Source organism: Pongo abelii, chromosome 16, assembly GCF_028885655.2.
Source record: "Pongo abelii isolate AG06213 chromosome 16, NHGRI_mPonAbe1-v2.0_pri, whole genome shotgun sequence".
In the NCBI taxonomy this organism is placed as follows: domain Eukaryota; kingdom Metazoa; phylum Chordata; class Mammalia; order Primates; family Hominidae; genus Pongo; species Pongo abelii.
In genome coordinates this window covers 74,295,496-74,312,660 of record NC_072001.2, presented here as the reverse complement: position 1 = coordinate 74,312,660, position 17,165 = coordinate 74,295,496, and positions in this window count along the sequence as shown.

The following is a 17,165-nucleotide window of genomic DNA, read 5'->3' as shown; positions in this document are numbered from 1 at the left end:
AAACAGTCATGGTAAGTGTGGCAGAGCAGAGAAACTGAAGCCCAAGCTTGCTCACTGGAGGGCTAAGAAGGGAGTGTTGGGGAGATCACAGAGAGTAGGGAGCTTAAGACAGAAATCCCACAAACTTATGTTTTAGCTCCTGGGCTCACCTCCAGGCTACACATGTATGGATCTGATCCTAAACACCATACCACATGTTTGGAGAACTGAAACTGCAAGGTAGACCCCAGTCCAGGCCCATGACTGGCCACTGGGTGGCACACACACAGGACTGATCTGAATAGCACTGCACTCTGAAATCAGAAATGATACTGAAACCACAGCCCAAGAGGCAGGTTTGGACTTGCAAAAATAATATAATCGGTTTCATTTCCTGCTTCCAAAAAAAAAAAAAAAAGCCTTCTTTTTAGGATTTAAACCAGACCTGGGGTCCTGTAATATTCAAAATGTCTGGGATATAATCCCAAATTACTCAGCATATGAAGAACCATGAAAGTCTCAACTGACAAGGAACAAGACAATCAACAGACACTAACCCTGAGAAGATACAGATGTTAGAATTATCAAACATTTTTTAAAGCAGCAATTATAACCATGTTCCATAAAGTAAGGGAAAGTGCTCCTGAAACAAACGGAAATACAGAAATTCTCAGGGGGAAAAAAGAGAACACATAAAAACAGGCCTAGTGGAGTGGCTCACACCTGTAATCCCAGCACTTTGGGAGACCAAGGCGAGTGGATCACCTGAGATCAGGAGTTCGAGATCAGCCTGGGCAACATAGTGAAACCCTGTCTCCACAAAAAATTAGCTGGGCGTGGTGGCAGGCATCTGTAATCCCAGCTACTCAGGAGGCTGAGGCAGAAGAATCTCTTGAACCCGGGAGGTGGAGGTTGCAGTGAGCCGAGATCACACTATTGTACTCCAGCCTGGGCAACAAAAGCAAAGCTGTCTCAAAATTTAAAAAAAAGGAAGTTTTTTTTTATCTTCCTTTTCCAAATATGTTCCAAATGGAAATATTAGAAAAAGAGAAGGACACTAACTTAAATTTCAGATTCACTGGATGAAAATTAGCTTAAAGATAGATCAATAGAAATTATCTAATCTGAACAACAAAGGAAAGAAAATTGAAAAAGAAACCCAGCAGAACCTTAGGGTCCTGTGGGAAAAAATACCAAAAAGTTTAATATTTGTGTCATTACACTCCTAGAAGGAAAAGAAAAAGGGTGTTGAATGGGAAAAAAATATTTTAAGAAATACTGGTGGAAAAACTTACCACATTTCACAAAAGACATGAACATGGAAATTGAAGAAACTCAGTGAATTCTAAACAGGATAAAATCAAAGACATCCGCACATTGTAATCAAACTTATGAAAACTATTAAAATAAAGAAAATATCCTGAAAGCAACCAAAGATAAATGACTCATTTCAGGTAGAGAAACAATTATTTAAATGATTGTGCATTTCTCATCAGAATCCATGGAAGCTGGAGGGAAGTAGAATAACATTTTTAACACACAGAAAGAAAAGAACTATCGGCCCTGCACAGTGGCTCATGCCTGTAATCCCAGCAGTTTGGGCGGCCAAGGGGGCAGATCACCTGAGCTCAGGAGTTCGAGACCACTCTGGCAACATGGTGAAACCCCATCTCTACTAAAATACAAAAAATTAGCCAGGCATGGTGGCACGCACCCATAGTCCCAGCTACTCGGGAGGCTGAGGCACGAGAATCGCTTGCGCCTGGGAGGTGGAGGTTGCAGTGAGCTGAGATCATGCCACTGCACTCCAGCCTGGGCTACAGAGTGAGACTCTGTCTCAAAAAAAAAATAAAAAAGAAAACTATTAATCCAGAATCTTATATCCAGTGGAAATACCTTTCATGAATGACAATGAAATAAGGAAATTCTCAGATAAAGAGAAAGTAAGAAAATTCCTTGATACTAGACTTGTTCTATAAGAAATGCTAAGGTGAATTCTTCAGACTACAAGGAAATTAAATCAGAGGGAAACTTTAACAATAGTAATGAAATAAGAGCAACTGAAATGGTAGATACCTGGAAAAACATAATAGAATTTAAGTTCTTTGAAATATGTGAAAGCACAAATTGTAACATTAACTGATGGAATTTTCAATGTATGTAGTCATCATAATACATAATACTATGATGACTACATAAAGAGGGGATGCCAAAGGTACCTATATGGTGAGAAGATCTAATATTTATATCGTTTATGTGTTTATACCATTTAAATTTAATGTAAGAATTGAGTACTCCACTTGAAATTATAAAATATAATAGTAATATAACAGTAGACCACATACTGTAATCTCTAGAACATCTACTAAAAAATTTTTTCCAGAGATATAGTAAAAATATCAATAGAAAATTAAAATAGAAGACAAAGATATTCAAATATTTCAGAAAGTAGGAAAGGGAAAATGAAAATCAGAAGAAACAAACATAAAATATATGATAAAATGGTGATCTAAGTACAAACATATCAATTTTATTTTATTTTATTTTTTACTTTACTTTTTATTTTTATTTATTTATTTTTTTGTGTGACAGCGTCTCACTGTGTCACCCAGGATGAAGGGCAGTGGTGTGATCATGGCTCACTGCAACCTTAACCTCCCAGGCTCAGGTGATTCTCCAACCTCAGCCTCCAGAGTAGCTGAGACCACAGGTGTGCATGCCACCATGCCTGGCTATTTTTGTATTTTTTTGTAGAGACAGGGTTTTGCCATGTGGCCCAGGCTGGTCTCAGACTCCTGAGCTCAAGTGATCCATCTACCTTAGCCTCCCAAAGTGCTGGAATTACAGTCATGAGCCACTGCACTCAGCCCTCAATTCTTACATTAAATTTAAATGGTATAAACACATAAATGATATAAATATTAGATATCTGTTTCTATGTAACAAATTATCACAAACTTAGCTTAAAAGAACATATGTTTATTATCTCAGTTTCTGTGGGTCAGGAATGCAGGCATGGCTAAACTAAGTCCTCTGCCCCCGGGTCTTTCATGAAGCTACAACCAAGGTGTTGGCCAGGGCTGAGGTCACATTTGAAGGCTTTACTGGGGAAAAATCTGATTCTAAGCTTGCATGCACAGTTGTTGAGACAATTTCATTTCTTTTGGGCTGTTGGATTGAAGGCCTCAGTTTCTTGCCATGTGAGCCTCCCCAACATGGCAATTTACTTCATCAAAGCCAGCAAGAGAGTGAGTCTATGGAGAAAAACTGCTAGCAAGACAGAAGTTACAATCTTAGATAGCATAATCACAAAAGTGACATTCCATCACCCTTACCATATTCTATTGGTTGGAAACGACTCACAGGACCTCTCCATACCTGTTCATACTTAAGGAGTGGAGATTAAGCAACAATATAAATCCAAGAGGTAGGACTCAATAGAGGCCATGTTGGCGTCTGTCCACCAGACCTACCAGTTAAAAGACAGAGACTGAATGAATTCAAAGCAAACAAAGAAAACTAAGACACAACTACATACTACGTAAGAGAAACTCACTTTATTATGTTTTAATTTTTTGAGACAGTATCTCAATTCAAAACAAACGAACAAAGAAAACTGTCACCCAGGCTGGATGACCGTATGTGGCACAATCACGGCTCACTGCAACCCCGACTTCCTGGGCTCAGGTGATTCTTCCACCTCTGCCTCCCAATGGAACCACAGGTGTGTGCCATCACGACCGGCTAATTTTTGTATTTTTTGTAGGGAAGGGGTTTCACCATGCTGTCCAGGCTGGTCTCAAATCCCTGGGTTCAAGCAATCTGCCCCCCTTGGCCTCCCAAAGTGCTGGGGTTACAGGTGTGAGCCACCATGCTCAACAAAACCCACTTTAAATATAATAATATATCTATGATCAGAATAAAAATTAAAATATGGAAAGAAAGCTAAACCATATAAACACTAATCAAAAGAAACCTGGAATATAATTTTATTATTAAAATCAACTTTAGAGCAAGGAAAATTACCGAGGATAAAGAGGACACATTGCATAATAATAAAAAGAGCCAATTCACTGTGAAGACATAGCAATCCTAAATGTATGTATACCTAACAGTAGAATTTCAGAACACAAAATCCAAAAACTGACAGAACTGAATGGAGAAATGACAAGCCCATAGAGCTGAAGACATCAAAGCTCTCCCCTCAGTAACTAATAGTATAAGTAGACAGAAAATCAGCAAAGACATTGAAGAACTGAGCAACACCACCAACTAATTGATTCTAATGGACATTTACAGGTCCACCCAATGGCAGAATACACATTTCTTTCAAGTGTACATGGAACATTTTGGGCATCTGATGCACAATACAACTCTTCCCCAGACCACCAGGAGGCAAGGTCTGTGGCCAGAGAAATAGAAAAGTGGTGGTCATGGGGTGGAGTAGGAGGCATTTTCTTACTTCACCCTCTGACCCATCCCTGACTCTCTTAAAGGTTGCTGTGAGACCATGGTGAGTGCAAACTGAAATGAAAAGGTAGTTCTCATTGTAATCCAATTGCAACCAGTTTAAACTATTGAGAACAAATTTTATTTGCATACAAGTATTCAAGCAAGTTTGATTGGATCAGACCTGGATTTTAGGCTTGCAGGTGTCTGATTTTGAAACACAAAATCCAATATTTTCTGCCTGGGAAATACATATATTTTTAACGTAGTTAATATAAATTACCTTTCCACTTCAGTTTGACTATTAATTGCATTGTAACTTAACTTGTATTCTTATTGAGTCTCTACATGTTTTCTTCCATTTCTGTACTAGTTTACCATTTGGATAAGTATATTATATATCAGTCCAGGTGGCTCCCGGCAGTCAACATAATTTTGCACTCATTTTCGTACTGCCCATCAGCCAGGAAGTTGTGACTAAGTAAAAATGATGAATGTCCCTATATCCAATGATGATCTAGTTCATAAATTTTTTAAATAAAAAATGTGGGGCCAGGTACAGTGGCTCACACCTGTAATCCAAGCACTCTGGGAGGCCAAGGCGGGCCAATCACTTGAGCCCAGCAGTTTAAGACCAGCCTGGACAATATGGCAAAATCCTGTCTCTACAAAAATACACAAATTATGAAATCATGTCTCTACAAAAATACAAAAATTATGAAATCCCATCTCTACAAAAATACAAAAAACTTAGCTGGGTGTGGTGGCACGGGCCTATAGTCCCAGCTACTCGAGAGGCTGAGGTGGGAGGATCACCTGAGCCCAGGAAGATGAGGTTGCAGTGAGCCATGATCGCAGCACTCCAGCCTGGGTGACAGAGCAGGACCCTCTCTCCCCAAAAAAAAAAAAAAAAAAGTGAAAGAATTTTTATTGGAAAGTTATATTCAGGTTATAGAAGAACTGTTCTGCAGCTCACATAATCAACATATTTACCATAAAAGCAGCACTGCCTTGGGACACAGTGTGCTCACAGATCTGGAGAAACAATTTCTCTTTGAAAATGTGTCCTATTGTGGGTCTGGCTCCTATGAAGTAAGCAAGTGTATTGTCCCTATGAAAAAAGATGTTTCCCCAAAAACATCACTGTGAGAAGGTCAGCACTGGGCATGAAGTTTATTCCCAGTTATTCCCACAGAGGGACGCTCATATCTAGATAATTGGGGGAAAATTTTTTTGGCAAAAAACTTGCCTCAGTTTCATTAAAACATACGACAGTCATCAGTGTAAGAAATAATTTTAGTGTCAAGAGTAATCTATAGAGCAATGAACATTACAGATCGTGTGCCGAATCAGGAAAGAGTTTGCTTTGGACTTAAAAAAAAAATATATATATATATATACATTTTTCTGTGACCTATGAAAGCAAAATGTAAATTATAAGATATAATGTATAACAACATCTATAACCTATCTGTCTCTTTTTCCCCCCCAATAAAGAGGCTTCTTTGTTGTCTCATCTGGTTGGTTTTTTTTTTTTTTTTTTCGAGACAGAGTCTCGCTTTGTCACTCAGGCTGGAGTGCAGTGGTGCTATTTTGGCTGACTGCAACCTTTACCTCCTGGGCTCAAGCAATCCACCAACCTTAGCCTCCGGAGTAGCTGGGACCACAGGCATATGCCACCACTATCTGGCTAATTTTTGTATTTTTTATTGAGACAGGGTTTCACCATGTTGCTCAGGCTGGTTGTGAACTCCTGTGCTCAAGCAGTCCACCCGTCTCAGCCTCCCAAAGTGCTGGTATTACAGGCGTCAACCACTGTGCCCAGGCTTTCCCCTCAATAAATAGTTAATAATATATTTTTGAAGCTATTTAGCAATACTGCCAGGTTGATCTGGTTTAAACTATTCAAAGCTGGTTGAATAGTTTCAATAGCTTTTCCCAAACAAAGGAAAAGCTATTGAAATCAGAGCTGATTTGATCCAGTTTGAATCAGCCTATTTTGACAAATGTGACTTTAAGCCATTTTAATTTCATTAGGATCTGTTTGCTCTACTAAGAATCACTTTACATTGTTTTCCCCTAATATAAAGCAATATCACTTGCCTGAATCCAGTTTCCTCTTTCTAAACTGCTGTGATTCAATTCACGTTAGTCTGATCCAGTAAGGACAAGTTAGATGCAGGCTTATCTGCTCTCGATCAGCAGGAACTGCTTTGAATCTGATGTGTGTCAGTTTGGGACTGTTTTATCCTGTTTGAGCTGGCTTTACCCAATATGATCCAGGAAGGTTGGCTTCACCTGATTAGAATCAATTTAAGCAGGTTTTAACCAACTTGGAATCAGTTTGCTTCTTAAAAAACCAGTTGGCTTTCCTTAGAAATCTGATGTTCGGAATGGTTTAGCTCACCTGAGCCTATTGTGAACCACACTGAGTGAGGTTACATCAGCTAGAACTCTTCCATCTGGTCTGAAACACAAAAATGTGGAAATGCTAGAAGGCCAGATTACAACAGGGTTAGAGTATAAAGGAGGTGGGAGAAAATGAAAGGTATTGCATTTATACTCATCTAGATACAGGTTGAGAGAGAAACTCAGGGTCAAGAGATGATTTTTTGTTGGTTTGTTTTTAAATATGGAGAAAAGTCCCCAGAGAGGTAGGAGGGCACAGACTAGATGGACTGGGTTGGAAACCAAGCAGGATCGAATGTATATTGTAATTACCTTAGGGGATTATATTGAAATGGTAATGGTTAGTGCTAATATAAAATAAAATTTTTATCTTTTATCATAGAACTATAACTTTGGTTAAACAATGTATGTAGCTGATTATATTCTTTTGACAATTCTATCAAATTTCCAAGAGTTATAGTTTTCTCCCCTCCCCCAAGACATTTGGAGAGCACATGGACATCTGTGTCCTGGCCTCACGGTACCTCCCTCATCCCCACAGAAAGAGGAAGACGAGAGAAGGGAGGGAGGCCTTTGGCAGCCAAGGGAAGACAAGTTTCAGGAGTTCATGAAGCACCATCCCCCACCCCCAGTGAAGACCCTACCAGAAGGTTTTATGTTCTGAGTTATATTGAGTGACTGCCTCATTACCACTCCCTACTGTTATGTGGCAAGTGTCAGGGCTGTGGCAAAGGTCAGGCTATCATCATTGGCCCCTTCAATAGACTGACCCTAGCATTAGGGCAACCATATGTCCCTGTGTGCCCAAGACAATCCTAGTTTACATCTGAGGCCCCCAGTGTCAGTATTAATAGTGACCTCCTTTCACTCTCAAAGTTGTTCCAGTTTGGGCAACGAATTATATGATCAAAGGCCCCATCTCCTTTCATCTGTCTGTCTCTCTTTTTTTCCCTTCCATAGAGATTTTATCCAGCCCCACAGCTTAAAATTCTTTCCCTCTGAAGATAACTACTGAATTTTCAACTCTGTCTTTTTTCCCTGAGTCCACAATTTCCGCTTGGATACTGAAACAGTCACCCTCTCAGTGCTGGTGGAAATGACACAAACTGACAAGTGTTGATTTAACCTCATTCTCATCACTCACCCCTGCCACCCAGAAAAATGTCACCTGAGTATTTATTGTATGCAGCCCCAACACTAAAGAAAGATCAGAAATATTTGTTCCTGTGGTGGAAAATAAAGGGCTATTTGCCCATGTCGCCAGGCTCCCTCTGGAAAGCATCTGGGAATCATTCCAGAAATTCCATTTCCAGGTGTGTGTTTCTTTAAGGAAATATTGTGGAGCAGAGAAGGAACGCACTGTGCAGGTGCCATTGGCTGTGGGCGTTGCTATGGCAGATCAGCCTTATTACTGAATAGCAAAGGAAGGAGTCACCAGGAAAACACAACATGAACAGGCAAAGTGCACACGCCGTGGCCTCAGGAAGCCACAATCGTGTGGCTGATATGGTTCCAGAGTGTGGCACTAGGGAGACCAACCTCTGTGCTGCAGATTCACAGCATGGCCATGCAGGCAGGGAAGATGTGCTCTACTCCAGGATCAAGAAGCAAGCCCATATTTCCTCTTGATTCTGGGACTCCCTCTTGAGACTGATTTGCTCCGACGTTAGCTCATGAGAGAACTGGGGTCCCTGCCTTCTTGGGGAGCCTGAAAAGAAGTTTTGCTGTCTGGGTATCACAGAATCTGGAGTGTACAGGAGACAGGTCAGCAGCTGCAGTCAGCAGAGGCACACACGCCAGCCCCTGGAGATGGGTGGCTTGTCCTGAGCCAAAGCTGGGCTGGTTTATAAACAGCACCTGTGAAAAGAAGAGGGATGACTCCAGTGGGACATTCCTGAACCATGTGCACCTATTCACCTACGAGAAGGAATGGCTGGAGTTGCATCTTTCTTTCTGTTTATGAAATATGGGCCCAACTCCAGCGACAACATAATTTTTAGACCATTTAGTGGAATAATAAAAGTCAAAAAAGAAAAGAGAACTTACATGGATTGAACACTCACTGCATGCTTACTTAGCTCTCTGCTAGGTGCATTACAGAAAAGAGCTTATTGAATTCTTATGCAAACCCCTGAGGATGAATGGCCACTGACCTGGAGTCTTGATAGCCAGGTACTTAATTCACCTCCCTGAGCCTCAGCTTTTGTGTGTGTGAAGTGGGCTGACCCTACCTAACCAGTGTCTATTGCAGAATGATTGAGGACACTGAATGAAATTATGGCCGAAGCTGTGCCCTTCCAGCTCACTGAGATGTAATTTAACCTATGTTTGGGGGAAGATGGTCTGGTTCTTGGGATGTGACTCCTGGATATGGTTTGTTTCCACAGGTGATGCAGATTTAGGAGAAGAAGTCCACTTCGGGTCAGGTTTCCCCAAAGGCAGATCCTGAGATGAGGATTCCAGGACATATCACTTACTTTGGAGGTGAGCTCAGGAAGCATAGGAGACAGCAAGGGGGTGAGGCTGGGAAGGAAGGAGACTCCATACACGGTGTGTTCTTGGGAGGGTTACTTTCGTGGGCAACAGGGGCTCAGTCCCCCTAAGGACCCTCTAGGAAACTGTGCAACCATCCTCAGAGTGGCGCCGCTGAGAGGGGTGGAGCGGGGGGTTTTATTCACCAACTCCTGTCCCTCGTGGTAGAGGCTCATTCCGACAGCTCTAACTTACCTGCACCCCTAGCCTGAGGAACTGTTTGCTGGCAACCTCTAGGGCATGCCCAGGGCATGAGGTTGGGGGACCAAAATGCCTGCGAAAGAGAGTTCCCCCAACTTCCAGTAAAGGAGAGGGAGAAGGCAGAGGAAAGTGAAGGTGGAGAGTTAAGACATCTGGAAAACATGTGGCGTCTGCCCTACATCAAAGCTGAAACCTGGAAGATTAGAAATTTGGGCTTCCAGGATATAGTGCTTCTCCCTGCTTCCACTCATACTCCAGCATCCTCCTGTCCAACCACTCCACTTGCAATAGACACCCATTTACGGAGTAGAGCGTGGGAGAATTGGAGGCTAGTTCAGTGCTGTTACACAGTGAAAGGAGCATTTATGGTGCCTCATGCAGCATTTATTAGCAGGGAATCTTAAACTGATGTCACTGGGACTTTCACTGGTAGGCTGCTGTCATTGGCGGCAGTATAATCCTGTGGTTATGAGCAGGAGTTTTGGAGTGAGACCAAACTGGGGTCAAGGTCTAGTTCCGTACCTTGTTAACCATATAAACTTAGGCAAATTACTTCATCATCTATGTATTTATCGATTTATTTTTAGAGACAGGATCTCACTCTGTCACCCAGGCTAGAGTGCAGTGGTGCAACCATAGCTCATTGCAGTCTTGAACTCCTGGGCTCAAGTAATCCTCCCAGTTCAGCCTCCCAAGTAGCTGGGACTACACGCACAGACTGCTGTGCCCAGCTAATTAATTGTGTTTTTTGTTTTTGTTTTTCTTTTTGTTTTTTGTAGAGGCAGGGTTTCCTTATGTTGCCCAGGCTGGCCTCAAAGTCCTGACCTCTAGCCATCCTCCTGCCTTGGCCTCCCAAAGTGCAGGAGTTACAGGTGAGAGCCCATACACCTGGTCATTACTTCATCTTTTTATGCTGAAGTTTCCTCATCTGTAAAACTGGGTAAAATAATATTAAACATGTTATAGAACTGCTGTGAGAGTTCAGTGAGATAATTCTTGTATCACAGTATCTGACACATAATGAACACTCAATAAATTCTGGCTAATATTCTCACTCATTCCACAAATATTTATTGAGTGTTTTCTGTGTGCCAGGCCCTATTTCAGGCACCAGTGATACACCAATGAATTGAGATAGATTCAATCTAATTTGTCATAAAATTTAGATTCCATTGTCTTAAAGACAGACAATAAACAGAAAATGAGTTGATAACTAACCATTATCATTTCAGGTAATAATACGGTTTGCATGTGTGTCTCCTGCGAATCTCATGTTGAAATGTAATCCCCCATGTTGGAGGTGGGGCCTGTTAGGAGGTGACTGGATCATAGAGGCAGATTTTTCATGACTGTCTAAGAATCCCCTTAGTGATGAGTGAGTTCTCCCTCAGTTAGTTCACGTGAGATCTGCTTGTTTAAAAGAGTCTGGGACCTCCTTCTTCTCTCCTCTTGCCCCGACATCTCATGTGTGACACACCTGCTCTCCCTGTGCCTTCCACCATGATTGGACGCTTCCTGAGGCCCTCACCAGGAGCAGATCCAAGCACCATGCTTCCTGTCCAGCCTGCAGAACTGAGAGCCAATTAAACCTCTTTTCTTAATAAATTACCCAGCCTCAGGTATTTCTTTATTGCAATGAAAAAGAAGACAAACACAGGTAATAATAAGTGTTTGAGCAGAGATCTAAAGAAGTGAGGACTCGAGGATCCTGGGGACAGCATTCTAGGAAGTGGGTGCAGGAAATATGAAAGCCATGCAATGAGAATACTTTATTCTCATAAATAAAGTGGTTTATGAGTACTTGCTATAAAGAGTACAAAATACAGTAATAGATGAAAGAGGAATTGGAGGTTGAAAAGAGATTTATTGACTTGTTGTTTAATATAATATAGGATGCTATCGCATGTTAGTATGCCAATGGGATGAACCACAAGAAATAGGAAAATCAGTGATACAAGAGAAAGATGTCAAGTCCTTGAATAAGAAAGAGGGCTAGGGCCCTGTGTACAGGTGGCAGATGCCCTGGACCAAGGCTGTGGCAGGCCATCCCTTGCAGCAGGAAGAAATGCAGAGGATAAAAATACAGCCACAAGAAACATTCCTGAATGCTTAGGGAAATTGCTTTTCTCTTAAAAATTTCCAAAAATTCATCTTAAGCACCTATTAAATGGCTCTTCTGGAGTTGAAGGTTTTGTGCTGCCTGCCAAGCAATGATTTGGGGTTCGCAGCCAATCCCAGGAGAGTAAAGGCGGGGACAGGAGGTCAGAGAACACATTCTCTTCCATCTGTGCACGCCTTCAATAAACGTTGGATTGACCGGAATTATGAGAAACTAAAATCATTTGTTGAAGATCTGCTTAAAAGATATTTACAGATGGTGCAGAAAACCATTATCCTGAGGAAGGAATTACAACCTCCACAGACAGTATTGGGACTGTCCTAAGAAGATCGATCTGAAGGCAGGAACCCTGTCCTGATGGGATGCTTCACTACTGAGAACTGGGACGGGTCCATTGACTCTGTCTCTGTCCAATGACGTGACCATTTCTTAGGCAGCAAGTTCTCTGAAGGAAGTGGTCGTGTCTTAGTCAATACTCAGTGGCTTCCCCAACAACTCCAGAAGCTCAGCCAAGGACTGGCAGCACAAAGAACAACAGGGCCTGCAGCTCACAGTTGTTAAAGATGAAGAGCAAATTTCCCAGAGAGAAAAGGAGACCCTCTTCACATCATGTTCTCTCACTGGCTTCTTCCTGAAGTCTGAGGCCTGAACCCCCAAATACTGCTAATAAAAAGATTTTTTTTAATTTAAATTTAAATTTTAGAATCAGGGGGTACATGTGCAGGTTTGTTACAAGGGTCTGTTGCGTGATGCTGGGGTTTGGGTTTGTATTGATCCCGTCACCCAAATAGTGAACATAATACCTAATAGGAAGATTTTCAGCCCTTGTTCTCCTCCCTCTCTCCTCCTTTTGGAGTCCCTAGTGTCTATGGAAGGGTATTTCCTAGGTTTTCTTCTAGGATTTCAAAGCTTGAGGTCTTACATTTAAAGCTTTAATCCATCTTGAGTTAATTTGTGTATATGGTGATAGGTAGGGGTCCAGTTTCATTCTTCTGCATATGGCTAGCCAGCTATCCCAGCACCATTTATTGAATAGGTAGTTTTCGCTATTGCTTATCCTCTTTCTCCTATTTCCCTATTCCCTTTTCCCCATTGCTTATTTTTGTCAATTGTCAAAGATCAGTTTGTTGTAGGTGTATGGCTTTGTTTCTGGGTTCTGTATTTTGTTTCATTGATCTATGTGTCTGTTTCTGTACCTGTACCATGCTGTTTTGGCTACTGTAGCCTTGTAGTGTAGTTTGAAGTCAGGTAATGTGATGTCTCTGGCTTCGTTCTTTCTGTTTAGGCTTGCTTTGACTTTTCAGGCTCTTTTTTGGTTCCATATGAATTTTGAAATAGTTTTTTGTAATTCTGTGAAGAAAATGACATTGGTAATTTGATATAAATAGCATTGAATTTGTAGATTGCTTTGGGCAGTATGGCCATTTTAACAATATTGATTCTTCTAATCCATGAGCATGGGATATTTTTCATTTGTTTGTGTTGTTTATGATTTCTTTCAGCAGTGTTTTGTGATTCCCATCATAGACAACCTTCACCTCCTTGGTTAGATGTATTTCTAGTTATTTTATTCTGGTGGGTGGCTATTGTAAATGGGATTATATTCTTGATTGGGCTCTCAATTTTAATGTTACTGGTGTATAGAAATGCTGCTGGTATTTGCATATTGATTTTGCAACCTGAAAGTTTACTGAAGTTGTTTATCAGTTCTAGACCTTCTGGTGGAGTCTATGGGGTTTTCTAGGTATAAAATTATATTGCCTGTGAATGAAGATAGTTTGACTTCCTCTATTCCTATTTGAATGCCTTTTATTTCTTTCTCTTGCCTGATTGCTCTGGCCAGGACTTCCAATACTATGTTGTAGAGAAGTGAGAATGGGCATCCTTGTCTTTGTTTCATTTCTCAAGGGGAATGTTTCCAGCTTTTGTACATTCAGTATGATGTTGGCTGTGGGTTTCTCATAAATGGCTCTTATTATTTTTAGATATGTTCCTTCGATTCCTAGTCTGTTGAGGGTTTTTATCACGAAGGGATGTTGGATTTTGCTTAAAGCTTTTTCTACATCTGCTGAAATGGTCACATGGTTTTTGTTAATTCTGCTTAGGTGGTGAATCCATTTATTGATTTCTGTATGCTGAACCAACCTTGTATCCCAGGAATAAAGCTTACTGATTGTGGTGAATTAATTTTTGATATGCTGCTGGGTTTGGTTTTCTAGGATTTTGTTGAGGATTTTCATGTCTATGTTCATCAGGGATATTGGCCTGTAGTTTTCTTTTTTCACTGTGTCTTTGTCAGATTTTGGTATCAGGATAATACTGGTTTCCCAGAATGAGTAAGGGAAGAATTCTTCCTCCTAGTCTTTCGGGATAGTTTCAGTAGGACTGGTACCAGTTCTTCTTTGTATGTCTGGTAGAATTCAGCTATGAATCCATCTAGCCCGGTATTTTTATGGGTTGGTAGATTTTTTATTACTGATTCAATTTCAGAACATATTAATGGTCTGTTCAGAGTTTCATTTTCTTCCTGATTCAATCTTGGCAGGTTGTGTGCTTCCAGGAATTTATCCATTTTCTCTAGGTTTTCTAGTTTGTGTGCATACAGGCGTTCATAATAGTCTCTCGGGATCTTTAGTATTTCTGTGGGATCATTTGTAATGTCACCTTTGTCATTTCTGATTGTGCTCATTTGGGTCTTTCTTTCTTTTTCTTTCTTTCTTTCTCTTTCTTTCCCTTCCTTCCTTCCTTCCTTCCTTCCTTCCTTCCTTCCTTCCTTCCTTCCTTCCTTCCTTCCTTCCTTCCTTCCTTCCTTCCTTCCTTCCTTCCTTCCTTCCTTCCTTCCTTCCTTCCTTCCTTCCTTCCTTCCTTCCTTCCTTCCTTCCTTCCTTCCTTCCTTCCTTCCTTCCTTCCTTCCTTCCTTCCTTTCCTTTCCTTTCCTTTCAAAAAACCAACTCTTCATTTTGTGGATCCTTTGTATGTTTTGGGATGGGTCTTAATTTTGTTTAGTTCTGTTCTATTTTAGTTATTTCTTTTCTTCTGCTAGTTTTGAGATTAGCTTGTTCTTTGTTTTTCTAGTTAATTTATGTGTAATGTAATGTTAGATCATTAATTTGAGATCTTTCTATATTCTTGATGTAGGCATTCAGTGCTATAAACTTCCCTCTTAACAACTGCTTTTGCCTCATCCCAGAGATTTTGGAATATTGTTTTCATTTGTTTCAAATAATTTGATAAAAAGACTTTTGAAGTTAACAATGAGTGGAGGCTTCCATCTTGGAAGTCTGGAGTTTTAGTATATTCCCCTGGTGATCTAGCACTTCCTGCAGTGGGAATTGTGGGATTTTCCTGCTATGCTTGTAATGTTGGAAGAATGGTCAGTACATTACTCAAGTCTTACTCTGTGCCTATCAATCACACAGAGGCAGGAGAGTATGTTGACTAGTTTCTCACTTTGGACCTGAAGCTACTTATAACAACCCAACTATAACAATCCACAAAGGCCCACATTTGGCCAACAAGCATAAGGAGTCCCTTGATCTAACTCCACTGCACAGTAAGATGATAAGACTTTGTTCTGAAAAGCCCTTGGAATTTCACATACCCTTTCCTTGTCCCCCGGGAGCTGCGTCACCCATGGACACTCTTTCTTTCCTACCCTCACCACTTCCTGTGCTCACCTGGATCCTCCTGCTCCCTCACTCCCCTTAGCTCCCCACTCAGGAGTCTCACATCTCTTTGGCCTTCCATGGGGGCTGTCAGAACCATGTTCTGCTTTCATCTAAAGATGAGTAAATGGGGGCTGCAGACACAGGAAGGTAGAGGAGGAAATTTAGAAAAGCAGCTCTAAAAGTCAAAGTTCTATAAGATAATCAAATCTTTCAGATTTTCAAGAATGTCCTCCTCTTAGTGCAACTCCTCTGCCTTCTTCTCATCTCCCCATTGATGTCTGCTATGTCTGCAGAAGCGGATGAGGGTGAAGAAATAGACCCACCCTGCCAGGAAGCCTTCACATCACAGTGGCTGTCTGGGAACCCAGAACTGGGTACATAGCAAGTTGATTTCTGAGACCCTGGATAGCACATACAAGCTAAAATCTTGCTTTTCTCTATGGGATGGTCCAGAAAGAATACCATGCTTCAAAGCAACTCTGCATACAAGGTGGTAATTGCAGCTTGAGGAAGGGACCACAAGTGAGGAATGCCCCCAGTACATGGATCAAGTTGCCTTGAGAACACAACACAGCAGGTTACAGACCTTACAGAAGTGGAGGCTCACAGGCCAGAGCAAGGCTCTGCATTAGTTAATTGATTACATTAGCATATCTAAAGAAAGACTACGTGGAAACCAAGTAGAACTATGTCTGCTTGGAATCTAGAAAGAACTCAAGCAGAAAGGCACAGTTAGGAAAGCCTTGCTAAGGGAGTCAGTCCTGAACTGTAGCAGAGGCCAGCTGTTCAATCACCCTCCCACTGGCTTAGGAGGGGAAATGAAAACACCCGTGGAGTCCCCAGCCTCTATCACTGATAGATCCAAACACTCTTCTCTTGTCTCTGCTCTGCCTCTGCTTCCATGATAGGTAGGTTGAAACTGATAATGGTGTGCACCCAGGAGCGAGGGTCCTGTAATTGCTTCATCAGATGGGGCATGGGACAAGAGCACCAAGCACAAGGTCAACAGAACTATCCAGACTGAAGTCAACACCCCCTTTTCACCCCACCTGGTTAAAGCCTTTTTACAAATTCTTTAGTAAACAGGAATCAGGTCATTAATTTTAGAAATCTGCCCTAGAGTATGGGTGATTTAGTTGTATCAAGGGTCCCCAAGACCACCACCAGGCTCAGTGATTTGCTAGGAGAACTCACAGGATTCCACATATAGCCATGCTCACAGCTAAGATAGATTACAGCAAAAGGATACAAAGCAATTGTTTCATGAGCAAAGGGAACAGGCACACGGGGAGAAGTCCAGAGAAAGCCAGGTGCAAGCTCTCAAGAGTCTGCTCCTAGTAAATTCACACAGGACAAACTTAGTTCCTCTTGCAACAAATTCTAACTACACATGTGAAGTATTGTCTGTCAGGACAGCTCATTAGAGACTCAGTGCTTAACATTTTGTACTGGGGTTTTGTCATGTAGGCACCTGCTGCCTAGCATGTAACAAAACTCCAGGCTCTCAGAAGGAAGGCAGGCTTTCAGCACAAACCATTTTGTTTGTACAAATGGTGTTAAGTCCAATGAGCCACCCTTATCACTGATGGAAGTTTTCTATCAATGTAGGGAATTATTCACTGGCCAAGCTCCCAGATGCCCACCAGGGGCCAACTTTGCAAGCAGACCTTTCTAAGGAGAGCAGTCTCGGGCAGCCATGGTGACTGTTTCCTGCACAGGTGTATACAATTAAACTCATGTTATCCATACAGTAACACTATAAAGTTCTCACTCACAAGCATAGGTTCAAGCCTGAACAAATCCTTTGC